We start from the raw sequence: 17,858 nt of genomic DNA on the forward strand, positions 1-17,858 counted from the left end.
CCCAAGGACATTGATACAAGAACAAGATAAAGATTGGATATGCAAGACGAATTGCATAGTAATCTTGCTCTTGGCCTTGTTTTGGTGATCATCAAGTAGCGATGAGCATATTTTCTTGCTTTCCGTATAGTATGAAAGACCATAATCAAAATCACACTTGGTCTTCATTTGTACCGATGAGGCGAGCATTCTTGGCTCTTGTATAGCATGAAAGACCACCAAAACTACGAAATGCAGGACCAAGACTTGACTGCAAGACAAAGAATAAGACGCAGTATTGATGACCAAGACCCAGGGAGCGAATTGTTTGAATTTCATTTGTTGGGCTGAAAGTGATAAAATAAAATTAGTACTTTGTAATTAAATATCATACTGTATTTTTAAATTTTAAATTACAAAATTCATATTATGTATCTTCTTACGTGCAACTATATATACTGTAAAATACGTTTTAATTACCAAGAAAGAAAAAAAAAGTGGCATGGGTCCCGGAATCATAAGAACCTATTTTGGAATGAAAGTTGATGGCTTGGAAAAAATTATAGGTGTTCTCCTGTTTCCTCAACCCTTATCATTGTAGTTAAACGATTTCCTTTTGTCTCCGCCAAGAGACTCTTGCTATTGCCTTCCGAGAAGACCCCCTGCCGTCCAAGCAGGTGAGAACACTGACCTTGAATAAACTTTCCTCACATAGAACTAAAGCAAGAAAAAAAAATAAACTTCTCCCACGTTGGACATTGGTATCAGTTATAAAAAGAAATAACCAAACCTCAAAAGTGCCAAATATTCATTAAGATGCATATACAAATCCACCGCTTGATCTAGCTAGTGGTTAACGTGTAAGACTTCGGTACACGTGGTCCGGGTTTAATTCCCAATGGGAGTGCATTTTGGCGTTCACCCAGAGTCGTGACCATAGTGCTCTCAAACGGATCGGGTTGACCCGACCCGACCCGACTCGGGTCGGGTTGTCGGGTCGGGTCAGTCGGGTCAACTCGGGTCGGGTTGTCGGGTCAACTCGGGTCGGGTTGTCGGGTCAACTCGGGTCGGGTCGGGTCAGTCCGGTCGGATCGGGTCGGGTCAATCGGGTCAGCTCGGGTCGGGTCAATCGGGTCAGCTCGAGTCGGGTTGCCTTGTCAGGTCAATGAGGTCGGATCACGGTTCGGGTCAGTCGGGTCGGGTCAGTCAATTCGGGTCACGGGTCGGGTCGGGTCGGTCTTCAACCCGACCCGACCCGACTCGTTGAGAGCACTACTTCTGAACCATGGCAAAATGACACACACTTCCAGTGTGCGTCTCGTATATATTGAAAAATGGCGAGCCAAGTGAGACATTGAAGTTTATTCCGACGTTCCTCAAACCACGCCTGAACAGATATAAGTGTATATATCGGTGCATTTTCACCTAGAAAGTATAGTATGGAATAGTATGACATGCGTTGTTTCTGTATATGTCAGCTTTCCGAACCAGTGTGCCGTGAATGGACTGCTGGTGTGCCACGAGGAAATCGAAACAAAATTAATTCTATAGCAATCAAATTGCAAGACATCAGGAAAATGTATATGTGTATTTCACATCACTAGGAACCTTTACTATCAATCTACAATTATAAGTTTCATACCACGTTACTTTTCTGTACATTTTTCAAGTTGAAAAAGTATTTGTTATCATTGCTATAACCAGGGTTAGGATTTTTAGGTGCGTACTTTTTCTTTGTAGGGCAAATTAGAGCTCTCTGAAAGAAACCAATGTGTGAGATCTTGCCTAAAATTGAGAATGGGGGTCATTTTCCAACATCTTTTAACATTTTATTTACTTTCCAATCCATAATATATATATAATTAACTTCTCGTCACTTGCCGTGAAGGTGGAATTATTGTGCCTGTTTCCTTTCAGTGAACGCCGGACTGTACGAAATACTAATACAGCACACGTGCAACAATGGAAAACATTAGTTCATTGGGTTCTTTTAATTTATATTGAATCAGTAGCAGTGTATTTATACACTCTAATTGTTGACAACAGTCAGAGTTGAGTTTTAGCTAGCTTGAAATTTAAATCTAATAATAGGGAATAAAATTTAACTTAAATCTTTTTCCAGTACGTTTCTGTTGTTGAATCGAAGTTGTTTGTTGCTTAACAAGTTCAGTATAAGAATTCCCCATGCCGAAGGTGTCCAAATTCAGATATTTGGCCCTGTCTCAGGAGTTCAAACAGGATTTCATCGAGACTGATGGGAGCAATATTCGATTCACTGTTTGTGATTCAGCATAGGTGTCCAAACTCGCGAGCCCGACGCTCGTGAGCTCGGCACTCACGCTCAACCGGGCTCGGGCTCAACAACTGAGCGCGAGCCCGAGTGATCGCGAGCCCAGTTAACAGAAGTGATCGCGATCCCAGTTAAGAGAAATGAGCGCGAGCCCAGTTCAGAGAAGTGATCGCGAGTCCGAGTAAGCGCGAGTCCAGTTGGGAGAAGTGATCGCGAGCTCAAGTGAACGCGAACCCAGTTGAGGGAAGTGATCGCGAGCCCGAGTGATCGCGAGCCCAATTAAGAGAAATGAGCGCGAGTGCGAATGAGCGCGAGCTCAGTTCAGAGAAGTGATCACGAGCCCGAGTGAGCTCGAGCTCAGTTGGGAGGAGTGATCGCGAGCTCAAGTTGAGGGAAGTGAGCGCGAGCCCGAGTGAGTGCAAGCTCAGTTGGGAGAAGTGAACGTGAGCCCGAGCGAGCGCGAGTTAAATTGAGTGCGAGCCCGCGCTCACTTCACACTCACGTGGACTCATTTTCTTTAGAGTCAAAAAAACAGGAAACTTATTTCATGTGCTGAATTGTAAAGGAAGAATGAAACAACTTTACAAAAAGAAAAAGCACATTCTTGAGGTCTGAGGTGTCATTTTATTGTCCAGAGGAATGCAAACACCTTTCGATAGAGAACCGACTTTTTCATGGTTATTATGAGAGGATGGTATTTGTTTGAGGCAGGTATTTGTTTTTGTTGTTTTAGTAAGAACTTCCATGACTCAAGGTTTTTTTTTTGTGATATCATAGAGTAAGGAAATTACTGAGCTTGCGAAGTAGGAAATTTATTTACTAGCAACTAATGAAGCTGTGTGTTCATAGAAAAGTCAAGCGAAATAATTATGTATTATTTAATTGTAGCTTCTTTAAATCCCAATAAACAAGAGTAGCTCTTAAGAATGTTGATAACTTGCACCATAATGGTTATTCAGCCCATTAATTTATATGAGGAAACATTGTTTTAATTTTTTGAAATAAAAGAGTTTTAGCCTATTAATTTTACTGACTACTTTTTGAGATCTTTAAATGTATTCTATGCGAAACTTAACTACTGTATTATGTAATTTTAATATATTACCGGTATAAATAAAAATTAAAACAATATTACATTGAATGTTTTTAAAGCAAGGAACTCTTAAATAGGCCAGAAGAAGAAATTAGTAAAATTGAATGATTAAAATGTCTATTTAAAAGAAAAATACCTCCTCATATAAGTCAATGGGTTATTAAAAATGTCGGGTGTGGGGGTCCGACATAAGCTCACCGGCAAAAAGCTCACCGGACATAAACTCACGACAGTCTTATATTACAGGGACGGACAAAAGGTCACCGATAGCAAACATAAGCTCCCTTGAGGGATTTGTAATAAAATTCACAAAATATTGAAATTCAGGTGTTAGTTACTTCCTAAGCAGAAAACGGAGCTACTATCTTATATGACTTATCTATCAGGTATAAAAAATAACAAGGACGTTGCAGAGTTGCGTTGTATTAAACGTGGGCAGACCTTGAGGAACTTGTAATAAAATGCCCTGGATATTAAAATCTAGCTTTTGACTACAATTACAAATAGGCCAAATAACTTGGTAGAAAGTAGAGCTAGTAATGTCGTATAGCAGTTATCAGATATCAGAATAAAATAGGGATGTTGCAAGTTTAATGTGTGAAACATAGGCAACAGTAAGCCTAATTTTGGCCCTGGAAATTTTCGAACCTAATTTTTCTTATAAGCCTGACAACTCATCAACTGCATTAAAATAATTTCATGATTAGGCATGAAAACTTACATAATAGAATTTGCCTGCTAACAGGACTGTTTTTTTAACGAAATCATCATATTCAGATATATTTAGGCCTTACTTCTTAGTACTGCCGTCGTGCTTGCAGACCAACACTCAAACAAATCTCTTTCTTATTTACTAACATTAAGCTTTTTTTGGTTCATATGTTGTTTTGATCTTAGTAAATAAGAAAGAGATTAATTTGATGATTACTGGTCTGCAAGTGTGATGACAGCCTTAAGACTTGAGCTCTGCAACACTCTTAATATTTTATTCTGATGTCTGATAACTCCTATATGGCGTTAGTCATATAGCCTATTTTCTATTGAGGAACTAGGCCTACTAGTAGTCAAAGCCCAGATTTAAATATCAGGAACATTTTATTTCAAGTTCCTTAAAGTCTGCCCGCGTTTAATACATTAAACCCTGCAACATCCTTATTATTTTATTTTTATATATCTGACAACAAATATATAGCTATTTTCTACTGAATTAGCCCTACTGCTAGTCAAAGTCTAGGTTTTAATACCTCTTTATACCCATCATACGTTTTTCTAAAGCAAAATGAAATATATCTCAAATACTTTCAGCCATAGAAAAAAAATACATAAATAAATAAATAAAAAATAAAAAATAAAAGGAGATACCCTTTACCCAAAATCGTTTTCCGATATTTCTGTGCTCCAAAATTTCTTGCACCGAAAGTTTCAGCATAGGGGAGGGGGTTGGATTGCTTTCTTCAATTTGTCCAAATCCGTTTTCAATTTTATTTTAATACTCAAAATCTACTTCATATTAATATTCAAAGTCTAGTTTTCATTTTTGTCATATTTTCCGTTTGCCATTTTTCCATTGCTTACTTTTATTTATTTTATTCAGGTTTATTTTCCTTTGCAATTAAATTAATTAACCTAAAATGTAGTTAGTTATCATTATTGTATCGGTATTCTTTATTGCACTAATTATCTTATAATACAATTATATTATTAGTGGTGAGCTTATGTCCGCTTTTGCATTAACATAGGTGAGCTTATGTCCGCGACATTTAAAGAGGGTCGCAAACGATATGCTGGAAAAATTCTTCTCTCTTCCTGGCTTGTTTCTTCCCTTCTTGACAAATGTTATATTGCTTTGCTTGGTGAATCCGTTTCCTTGAACATTCAGAAAATCAACTTAAACTATTCCTTTTGCAAAACTCCTCTTTCTTTTAATTCCCAAACGGAAACATGACTTCAGAAAGTTTCGGAAAGTGTTGCTATTTTCACTGCTAGTTTCTCATTTTAGATAGTGTAGATTTACAACGAAGGCGGTGCACGTGCACCGTTTCACCCCTAAATCCGGCCCTGTACATATATGTATGTTATATACGTCCATTTCTATGAGATCCTGACCGCCCATATTGTTTCATACGGAAAGTACGTACACATGGAACGCTTACAGAAAGTATTATAAAACATGCGTTTTCAGTTATACGTTTCCAGTACGTTTGTAGTAAATTTGCAGCCCCAAAACTACAGGATTTACAAATGTAACATACGATTTTACGTACGCCACGTACACATTTTTCTCAGTGTATGGTTTTGAAGCATGGTCTCGGATACATAGCTATTATCTACAGAGCACGACAATGAATGAGCCTCGAGGCTTGGCAATCCAATAAAACTTGAAGGTGAAGGTCTACTTTTAACATACCTGGGATTTACTAATCTTGTTGTACTTACTAATTCATGTAGTTCCTGAGCACAAAATTATCATCGGCCAAGGTCGATTTCCGCTTCACTGTCTCGGGGTTGGATAGTTGGTTTCTTAACAGTGGGGATGAGGCGGGAGGAGGGTTAACATTCTTCAGAGCACTAACACTTTCACTTTGAATGCCTTGGTGACAGGGGTTCAGAAGGTGTATACTGGATTGTGGACCACACAATGGTTCGATACTTGCACTATCACATTCATAATCAGTATATCATACTGTAATTTGGACATCTTCGTTACGCTGACTAAACGATAAAAAAATCACCTATAATTTATTCCTAATAGAAATCATTGGACAACAGTGTTACAAGCCCTCCCACTGGTCTAGTGGATAGCACGCGCGACTTTGATGGTCGATTGCCTGTGGGAAAGTATTGAACGACAGTGGTTCAGATTCCACGTTAAAACTATAAGTCCATGTCTCATATAACCTCGCTGATGAAAGGGGACGGTGAAAGATAATCAATCAATCAATCAACAGTATTTCAAATTTCAGCAGCATAAACAACCTATGACTTGTAGGACTAGTTCATTTTGTTAAAGCAGCTGTTTTAACGAAGTTTAGTATTAACGTGTCAGGTATTTCTATGAGATATGAAAAGACATTATTCTGTAACTAAATGATAGCTCTATCAACGTAGATTCTGCAAACAGAAACAGTGAAAATCGATATAAAAGTGACTCACATTATTTTAACAAAAATCGATTTAGATAATAGTTTGGGCTGCCGCAAAAATAAGAAAAATTAGAAAACTCCTATTAATTGTAACAACTCCATCAGAGGTTGAAATTGGAGGGAGCATACGCCATTAATCAGCCCATTAAGGTGTACAGCGGTGGACACTTCTAAATGGTACACCTTAGCCGTAAATCTCCATATGGCTGTACCATTTAGAAGTGTCCACCGCTGTACAAGCTCGCGAGCATGGCTCTTGTGCTCAACTGGGCACGGGCTCAATAATTGAGCCCGAGCCTCAATGAAACAAGTCAGTGCGAGCCCAACTCAGAGAAGTGAGCCCGAGTGCAAATGAGCTCGAGCCCCAATGAAATACGTGAGCGCGAGCCCAATTGAGGGAACTGAGCCCGAGCACGAATGAGCGCGAGCGCAATTGAGAGAAATGAGCCCGAGCGCGAGCGCAGTCTAGAGAAGAGAGCGAGAGCCCAGTTGAGACAAGTGAGCGTGAGTCCGAGTGAGTGCGAGCTCAGTTAAGAGAACTAAGCGCGAGCGCGAGTGAGCGCGAGCCCGATTGAGTGCAAGCCTAAAGGAGAGACGTGAGCGCCAGCCCGAGTGAGTGTGAGATCAGATATGATCAGTGAGTGCGAGCACGAGTGAGCGCGAGCCCAGTTGGGAGAAGTAATCGCGAGTCCAGTTGAGACAAGTGAGCGCGAGCCCGGGTGAGTGCAAGCCCAGTGGACAGAAGTTGGCGCGAGCCCGAGTGAGTGGGAGCCCAGATAAGATTAGTGAGTGCGAGCGCGAGTCCAGTTAGGAGAAGTGATCTCGAGCTCTTGTGATCGCTAGTCCAGTTGAGACAAGTGAGGGCGAGCCCAGTCCAGAGAGATGAGCGTGAGCCCGAGTGAGTGCGAGCTCAGTTGAGAGAAGTGAGTGCAAGAGCGAGTGAGCGCGAGTCCAGTTGAGACAGGTGAGCGCGAGCCCGAGCGAGCCCAGTGGAAAATGGCCACCTCTGTGATTCAGGAATCACATTAGATGAAAAACATCAACGAGCCGTATCCTGCAACACATTTCTAGTTCAAAGCATCAAAAGAATAAGTCTCTTCAAACTGACAAATTCCGACACCGTTATTAAGAAACGCCTTTGAGCAGTGTTCTTCAAAGGTCCAAAATCTAAAGGAATTTAGCACTGATTTGTGTGCAGCTTTAACTCAAGCAGGAATTCCATTCAATAAGGTGAACCATCCGGCCATGAAAGGATTTTTTGAAAAGTATACACGAACGTCAGTTCTCGATGAGAGTACTTTACGAAAAAAAAAACTATCTTGAACCTGTTTATCAAGAAACCGTACAAAGAATCAAGGAGAATGTGTCGGATTTCAATGTGGGAATCATGCTGAATGAAACTACAGATTCAATGGATCGATATATTTTGAGCATTCTGGTCTTTCCCCTCGCAGGTGAAAAGGTTAAGCCCATGTTGTTCAAGATGTATGAGTTGCAGAAAGCCAATGCCAGCACAGTCATGCAGTCATTCACAGACTTTTGTCAAAAGCTCTGGCCCAATGGTACTCGGTTCGAGAAAGTTGTCCTGGTCATTACGGACCAGGCTCCATACATGCTTTCAGCAGTTAACCAGGTAAAGACATTGTTTCCTAAGTTAAAGCATGTAACCTGTTTGGTCCATGCCCTTCATAGGGTTTGTGAATCTATTAGGAATGAATACGACATAGTGAATCAGTTCATCGCTGGCCTGAAGAAAATTCTCCAGAAAGCCCCGAGTCGCACCGTTGTCTACAGAGAAATCACAGACCTACTCCTCCCAAAATTCCCGGTCATTACTCGCTTATTATAACTATTAACTTATAGTTAAGAACTTAATTACTATTCGTTATAGTTAAGAATGTAATTACTATTCATTATAGTTAAGAACGTAATTACTATTCATTATAGTTAAGAATTTGTGACAGTTGCATCATTACCATTTTTATTTAATTTTCAAATAAATCTTTTTAATTCAATTTTGCACATAATTATGAACGTTAGTGAATATCATTTTCATTTTCATTTTTGTGTGTTTAAGGAACCAAAGGATACTCTTTATTTTCCTTCACTATCCGAGAGTAAGATGTTTTCTTTTTTTTATTCTGTATACCTGTCGTCGCGGCGAGGACAGTTGAAAGACCCTTCTATTGTCTCTTAATACCGCTGCCTAAGCACCATGCTTAGAAGACCACACATACAGAGGACCCTGCGTGAGCCCAAGAAAGAAAAACAAAACAGCTTTTAGCATCTTTTTGTGAAATTGAGAAAAATAATAAAGTCTGAACACATTGAATAGAATCCAAGTGGAAAATAATCTCTGTGAATTTGTCAAAATCACATCATATACCGTATGTCGCCACGCAGTACCAAGATAAAATTTCGACACCGGTCTGTAACTTGGTTCAAAAGCACGCACGAGAAAAGCAATAGACCCCTATAAAAATTTTCTATATTACATGTGAAATCTAAAAAAAATCACGTACGTCGGAGAGACGGCGCTGGAACATCGTAAATAGGCGGAGACCAAGAAAATAAAAATTTAGGACATCAGAATAATCTAACGAATAAGAGAATAGAGACGAAATCGAAGACACCGTTAGAGGCGTATCCAAAAAGATCGACAGGTTAAAAATTCAAAACTCCAGGTCAGTCGTAAAAAAAATTCATCACCGGGAAACATCATATTACCACAACACAAAAACACACCCGGAACTTACACACACACTACATTAATAATCAAAAGTTAATCAACCGAGAATAATGTGCGGCTAAACTAACCGAAGCCGAGTGTGGGGAATTGCAATTTTTCTAAGGCATAGGAACTTACACACTGATCTTCTTCAAATTTATATATATATATATATATATATATATATATATATATATATATATATATATATATATATATATATATATAAACTTTTTAACGCAGCTAATATATATATCGCGAAACGCTTACAGACATTTTTTTGAGTGACAGAATTTCGCACTTATAAACATATTCACGAGCAATTACAGACAATTAGCAATAACGGATGGCCTACATATTCACCGAAAGCACTTAGACTAGTTTCAATAATACATAATCAGTTTTGAAGTACTATACACAATACTTAAAAACAATAAGTTTATGTTAAAATATCTCCAACAGTTCTGTATTCTTTCGCGAAATAAGTAGGCTCAAACCTGCTGCCATCTATTTTCACATTTATGCTTTATACATAAATACTACAATTCATTATGCCTCATGGTTACCGAAATATGAGGAAATAAAGAGCGACATTATAGGTACGTGGGACTAGAGTACTAGACGGCACAATTAAAAGAAAAATAATTAAGTTTGTCCTTTATTGAAGCTGAATGCTAACAAGACGCTAACAACGCGAACACTACCTTGTCGCCGAAAGTTAAGAGGTCAGCGTCACGTGGTTTTTGAGAACAACTGAAAATCGAACGCGCGCTGGCTTTTTACTTCAATCTAAAGAAAAGCGTCTCGCAAGTGAAGCGTGGGTTGCCCGCACTACAGCTTGCGCTAAGCAGAAATAAGCTTTTGTGTATAAGCCAAAGCGAAATAAAATCAAATAAAAGCGGCAGGCAAGCTTGCGGCAAGCAAACATGCTGTCTGGGTAGTCCTTATCGAGTCACAAACCATTTTAGTTCGGGGAACGGAGACTTTAACGGTGGTGCACAGGGAATAAAGAGTGACAGACGGAATATGAACTCGAAACCCGCCATCTCATTTTTTTTATTTTTATTATTACGAAATCTGGAGCTACAAACGATCACCACCGGGATCTCTCTCTTTCATTTTTCAAATTTTACAAATAATGGCGCCGAACAGGGACTCGATAATTTATTTTCAGACACGATAATTAATTTTCGAACTTGATAATTTATTTTCAGACACGATAATTAATTTTCGAACACGATAATTAATTTTCGAACTCGATAATTTTGTTTTCAAACTCGATAATTAATTTTTAGACCCGATAATTAACTTTCAGATTCGATAATTTATTTTTAGATTCGGTAATTAATTGTCAGACAAGATAATTACTCGATAATTACTTTACAGTCTCGACGAATACGCTTCAAAGAACTCCATTATTTTAAGAACTCGATTACCGTTTAAGGACTCGAAGAAAAAAATTAAAATCCGTTTTTAAATTTGCAAACCGTTTGTCAATTTTCCATACCTGTGTAGGGAACCGATTACTGTTTATAAAAAAAAGTATCTTTCTAAGATTATTGTCAGCTACATAATGAGCTTTGGAATCGAACTACATTCAACAGAAGTTGAGCAGTACTTCTAGGAACGATCAACGTTCTTTTCCCCTCCAATTTCATATCTTTTTTAGCCAGAAGAATATATCAAGTTACGTTTACGTTGAGCTAGCAATAGAGAATATTCCTTTGCAGAATTTATTTGTATTGAAAATGGGTGACTGAACAAGGAAAAGAAGAAAAAGAAGAAAAATGAGGTAACCAGGTAAGGAAAATAGAAATAGGTTAATGACTACAAGTTGCCGAAATCAAATCGAAGCTGTTACCATCCATGTATTTATAAAATAGTCATTTATATATATATATATATATATATATATATATATATATATATATATATATATATATATATATATATATATATATATATATTTATATTTATATATATATATATATATTTACATAGAAATAACTTTTCTTCTATCAGTTTATATTTAATGTGTGCATATATTCGTTTTCCTTTTGAACTTTCAGTATGTATAGGGTTAAGTTAGAAATGTATCATCACTTGTGTAGGTTAAGTATAGCATTTAATAAATTTTAAGAGATGATGATTTAAAGTGTGAATTACTATGCTTTGGAAATGTTGCAAAAGATCGTACACTAAGGCTTATTTCATGAATAAATAAATAAATAACATCAACGTGTTGTGTGTGTGAACCATTACAAACGACGAAACTTAACATTTCATTAGTATACTGCAAGAATACTGTTTTTAAAAATTAAATTAGCAATTATTAAATATATTTTGTGTATGTGCAGAAATAATTCGGCGCAAAAGCCGTATATTTTTAGTTTCAGATGCCAAGGCTGCGGGCGCAGACAGAAGAAATAAGGACCAAGATGCTCACGGGAGAGCAACAGCTTTGCCCAGATTGCGGCAGAGATGTCTGGGAACAAGATGTAAACCCATCCTCTCCCAACATGGAATGTGTCACTTGCGGTGTCCTAAGCAAAACAGTGGCGTCTACCGAGGAAAGGCGATCTCAGGCATCAGAAGAAACGCCAAGGAAAGAGCAGCCAGACGACTCTACCAGAACTCCCGCAAACAATGATGTGTTAGCCATGTTCCAGACGCTAATGGAAAAGTTCGAAGGACAAGAAGAAGAAACAAGAAAATTACGAGAAGAAAGAAGAGGACAAAAAGAAGACCAAAAAGAAGAAACAAGAAAACTAAGAGAAGAAATAAAAGAAGTCAACAAGAAGTTGGACGGACAAAAAGAAGAACTTAACAGGAAGTTAGATGAACAAAAAGAAGAAAGAAGAAAAGAATCAAGAAAGCTACTTGAAGAACAAAGAAAGTTCCGAGAAGAGCAAAAGCAAGAACTTGAAAGAAAGTTTGAAGAGCAAAGGGAACAGCAAAGACAGGAAATGGAAAGGTTGTGAGAAGAGCAACAGAGGCAATGCCAACGCATAGAGGAGACCATAGCTGCCAAACTCGCTGAAAGGCTGGAAGTGCAAGCAGAAGAAAGTCACATACAGCTGCGATTGCTCGAGGAGAGGATCCAGCAGGAGGCGGAGAAGACCGAAGAACGGCTCGCCCAGAAAATTGAACAGAGACAGGAATTAATATTAGAAGATGTCCGAAGAATGCATTCCCAACAGGAAAATCAGGCTAAAACAGACAAAGAGGAATTGCAGAGGCGTCTAGAAGCCAACCGAGAAGAAGTGCAGCGAGGCATGAACAATGTAGAAAGGCAACTTTCTGTTCATGCCGAACAAATGGCCATGCTGCAACGGATACAGGAGGAAGAAAAGAGAAAATGGCCGACCGCGTCGACAGATTAGCCGAAGAGATTTCCCAGAGGATGCAAAGACAGAATCAAGAAATGAGCACTAGTACGCATCCAAATAACGATACAGGAGAGGCTTCAAGGAGTCGAACTGCCTCACCTCCACCATTGAATGCATCTGTCATTGGCGAGGATTTAGGACGGGACACTGCGCAGTCCCAAAGATCATTGGACACGCACGGCAGCGGTCGAAGCTTTCTAAGGGCACCAAAAATTGACGAGTTGCCAACCTTCGACCCCGATGCAGATGCTAGTTTGCCGTCAACCTTCTTAGGGCGACTCTTGGATGACTGTAGGCTCTATGGGATCGCGGAATCCGAACTCCTCACAATCCTTCCACGAATCCTCCGAGGTGCCGCGAAAATGTGGATTGATAACCACTTGCATCTATTCAGAACCTTTGAGGATTTTAGAGTAGCTTTCCTCAGAAACTTCCAGAGTGAAGCTATAATACAGAGAAAGCTGACTCGACTCCGCAACACCCGATATCGCCCTGACTCCCGAAAATCGCTCCGAGAATTCTTCTGGGAGCAGGTGAAGTCATTCAAGGGGCTAAGTCCGACAATGTCGGAGACCGAGGTGTTGTCAAATGTGAAGAACATGTTGCCCATTCGGGTGCAGCGACAACTTATTGGAATCCACCTTCAGGACACAGAACAGTTGTCCATGATATTGTGGGACAGTGAGGAGCTGGATCGCATCGAGAGCCAGCAGCGAGAACGGAACGCTCAGCGAGGTCAACGGGGTGGAGCAGTGCAAGGTTCCAGGAGAATCCAGCAGGTGCAAGCAACCGTCAGCACAGAACGAAACTCCCGTGGAGAAAGAAGAAGAAGAGAGCGTCCACACCCCTACCGTAGACGAGGGAGAGCCATGACACGACCGGACGAGCAACCAGCACAAGATGGTCTAGAACATAAGGATACACGACCAAGACCACGAAGAGGTACCAACACGGCTCGACATTTTAGAGGAAACTCCAGAGGAGGAAATCGAGGCCCACAAGCTAGCTCCGCGGCTGCACAGCCAAACGAAATTCGAGAAATCCGGACACAAGAAGTGTCGCTAAGAGGAACCAGCAATCGCAGAGGACGTGGTCCTAGCCATCCCCATAACGCGATTCACACGAACCAAAGCGACAGGGAGCCAGATTCAAGTCAGGCTTCTGAACAGGCTCTGGAAAACTAAAAATTGACTTGCAACGGTCCAGGTTCGATTCAAGGTCACGTGACAGCTTGCTAGAAAACAACCTCAAATACACAATGCCATGAAAAGAAATGGAAGCCCAGAAATACAAGGATTGCATGCAAGAAGTAAAGAAGAAGAATTGCAAGAAGATAATGCAAGAAAAGCAGAATTAAAAACTGAAACATCAGCGCGGAGGAGAAAACAGGAAGCTGATGAAAGAAATATAAGAGAATTATGTCTATGGCACAGCTCATTTGAATGTAACTGCATCTCTTATCCAAGTGGCTAACCCTAGCAGATAAACATAAAGAATAAGAAGCTGAACTATATGGACGCATAATGCCCAGAAGTAAATTTGTTTACCAGCGTATTTACTTTAACTTTATTTCAGATACCGGATGTGAGGCAATCAAAATTACAGAGGAAGATTGGAAAAAGATATTCGCCAATGTGCGCAACCCAGCATTGAAACCGGCCCAGGAGATATAATTCTTGTTATGCACGAAGAAGTGTCTGTATACAGAGCAATCAGTAGAGAGGGATTCCCGATTTGAGCTCTCTGAAGTGGAGTTTTGCGTTTAGAGCAGAGACTCAACGCACCCCTTCCCCTTGGTGATGATACCTGCGAAAACGCGCCGAGCCAAAGAATAGTGAGCTACGAGCTGCGAGCAGATGAGAATTCCACCAAGATGTTTGCAAGTGCCCACAATTGAATGGTCGCGACATAGAACTTTGCCTTAATCATTTTACTCTTCTTATATTTTAAAGCTAGGTTACTGAAGAAGAATCATGGCTGAAGAATAAAAGCAGAAGTGCGAGCAGTGGCTTTGCCCTCGCACATGGAGGAATTGAAGGTCCATGCCACCCTCTGTAACCAATGCTCTCTTTTCCGATGATACAAGACGCTGAAGATTATATAATACTGTTGATTTGTTCTTTTGTTACCTAGGGCAGCCAGAACTTTGGAAGAAATAGAAGAAGTCGTATCCCGCGCAGATAAAATTAAAGAAGAACTCCTAGAGACAATTAAGAATAAGGTCATATTATTTAAAAACATGCCTCACAAGCTTGTGTCCAGCAGCTTGAACTGACCACAAACTCGATACCTGAGACCTCAAATCCAGATAGCAGATAAGAGAACCCTAATTAAGAATCATTACAGTTCGGATTTTTAATGTAATTCAATTTTCTTTTGAACTTCAAAATTAAGGATAGGATTTTAATGTACTTTATAATATTTTGGTTGAACTTTGAAATTTCTGTTTAGGGTTAGGATTTGTGTGTAATGTTCAATTTGTACTTAGAATTCATGATGCAATGTCAATCACAAACTTTCTCTTAGGATGGAGATCTGCTTCAACTAAGTTGCATCATCTGCTCCATCTTAGGAGAGGGATAATTGTGACAGTTGCATCATTGCCATTTTTATTTAATTTTCAAATAAATCTTTTTAATTCAATTTTGCATATAATTATGAACGTTAGTGAATATCATTTTCATTTTCATTTTTGTGTGTTTAAGGAAGCAAAGGATACTCTTTATTTTCCTTCACTATCCGAGAGTAAGATGTTTTCTTTTTTTTATTCTGTATACCTGTCGTCGCGGCGAGGACAGTTGAAAGACCCTTCTATTGTCTCTTAATACCGCTGCCTAAGCACCATGCGTAGAAGACCACACATACAGAGGACCCTGCGTGAGCCCAAGAAAGGAAAACAAAACAGCTTTTAGCATCTTTTTGTGAAATTGAGAAAAATAATAAAGTCTGAACACATTGAATAGAATCCAAGTGGAAAATAATCTCTGTGAATTTGTCAAAATCACATCATATACCGTATGTCGCCACGCAGTACCAAGATAAAATTTTGACACCGGTCTGTAACTTGGTTCAAAAGCACGCACGAGACTACGAGGCGCCGAATAGACCCCTATAAAAATTTTCTATATTACATGTGAAATCTAAAAAAATCACGTACGTCGGAGAGACGACGCTCGAACACCGTAAATAGGCGGAGACCAAGAAAATAAAAATTTAGGACATCAGAATAATCTAACGAATAAGAGAACAGAGACGAAATCGAAGACACCGTTAGAGGCGTATCCAAAAAGATCGACAGGTTAAAAATTCAAAACTCCAGGTCAGTCGTAAAAACTTACACACACACTACATTAATAATCAAAAGTTAATCAACCGCGAATAATGTGCGGCTAAACTAACCGAAGCCGAGTGTGCGGACTTGCAATTTTTCTAAGGCATAGGAACTTACACATTGATCTTCTTCAAATTTTTATATATATATATATATATATATATATATATATATATATATATATATATATATATATATATATATATATATATATATATATATATATATAAACTTTTAACGCAGCTAATATATATATCGCGAAACGCTTACAGACATTTTTTTTTTGAGTGACAGAATTTCGCACTTATAAACATATTCACGAGCAATTACAGACAATTAGCAATAACGGATGGCCTACATATTCACCGAAAGCACTTAGACTAGTTTCAATAATACATAATCAGTTTTGAAGTACTATACACAATACTTAAAAACAATAAATACTATTTACCCGTGTAATATTACACTTGTGACACATAGAGTGATGTTGGTGCAGTGTAACGTTTGAAAGTGCTGTCAAGAGTGAAAGTGTATCCTATCAGAAATGGACCAACAGAAGCCCCACTTTGATGGACCAGGAGACGCCCAAGAGCGACGCCCCTTGCAGTTTAAGAGGAGGACGCAGCAGGAGTCGAAGAGAGAAACTCCGGATCCAGGACACTTCTCACGGAAGAAGGAAGCTAAGAAACGGCGGGACATCTGTATGTGTGTGGTCAGCTCAGTGGTGACTACGAAAGTGGTGAGAGCAGTGTGGACGGTAAAAGGTAGGACCCATCCAAATTATTTTTTGTTGATGCTAAAAGGGAAATTTTCGGCATTGAATAAAATGCAAGACGTTCGCGGTATAAAACTCAGAACTATTTGTAAACTGTAAACGCATTTACACCGCGTGGAGAAAAGATTTTCCAATTCGAACTATAATTACTAAGCATTAGAATTCTTTTTTTCTTTCTTTTTGAGCAAGGCTTATTGAAAATAGAGAGACTTTTTACAATGGTACTTATATATATATTCTGTGACTTCAGTGAACATGTCGTTGTTTTTATTAAAGAGATAGTAGTTTAAGTCATTATTCTATTTGTCACTTAGAATTTTTAAATAATATATAAAGAAAGTTAAATTAAATGTAGATCAAATAACAGGTTGTAGATCTTTAACGACTCAAACTGTGAAATTTGTCATGAAAGAAGTATGTATTTTACCATATTGAAGTTTGTATGAAGCGAAAGTGCATCATCTGCGCTATGGACATGCAATATTAGAAATTTAAGATAATTTAGAACAAGGCGTAATAGGTATTCCTAGAAAATATATTCAAGACATTGCTCCAATTGTCCAAAGATTATTGTGTTTGTAAAGTCATTTTGCATAGAAGTTAACGGATTAAATGAATCTATTTCGATCTATATGCTAGTAAAACTCTAATAAATAATACTGTAATATCTCAGCAAAAGTATGTTATGTAAGAGAGCTAAGAGATTAATTTGTGATTATAATATAGGCGACTTGTCTCGCAATTAATCATTTTCTTGGGTAGACATACGTAATCCGTAAATAAAGCGGAACCGACATTATTTCAGTCAGGTAGAATACAGATGGAAAAACACGAAGTAGGCTAAGTAAAGCCGCAATTATTACGTCATTCTGATCCTCTAACAATAGAGCGATCAGAAGTCTATGCGCATAGACTAGACAAATAAATGAAAATATACGGCCATATATCAATCTTATTGATGATACAGAGAGAAAATCCCGAAAACTCAATATATTCATGTTAAAAATCTCGAGAGACGTCTTTGCATTTACTATTAATATTCATATGTTATTTGATTTTTATGTATGTATGCATGCCTTTACTTATGATTTTTTAATATATATCTATATATGTGTGTGTCTGTTGATTTT

Source organism: Thermobia domestica, chromosome 8, assembly GCF_964235325.1.
Source record: "Thermobia domestica chromosome 8, izTheDome1.hap1.1, whole genome shotgun sequence".
Classification (NCBI taxonomy): Eukaryota; Metazoa; Arthropoda; class Insecta; order Zygentoma; family Lepismatidae; genus Thermobia; species Thermobia domestica.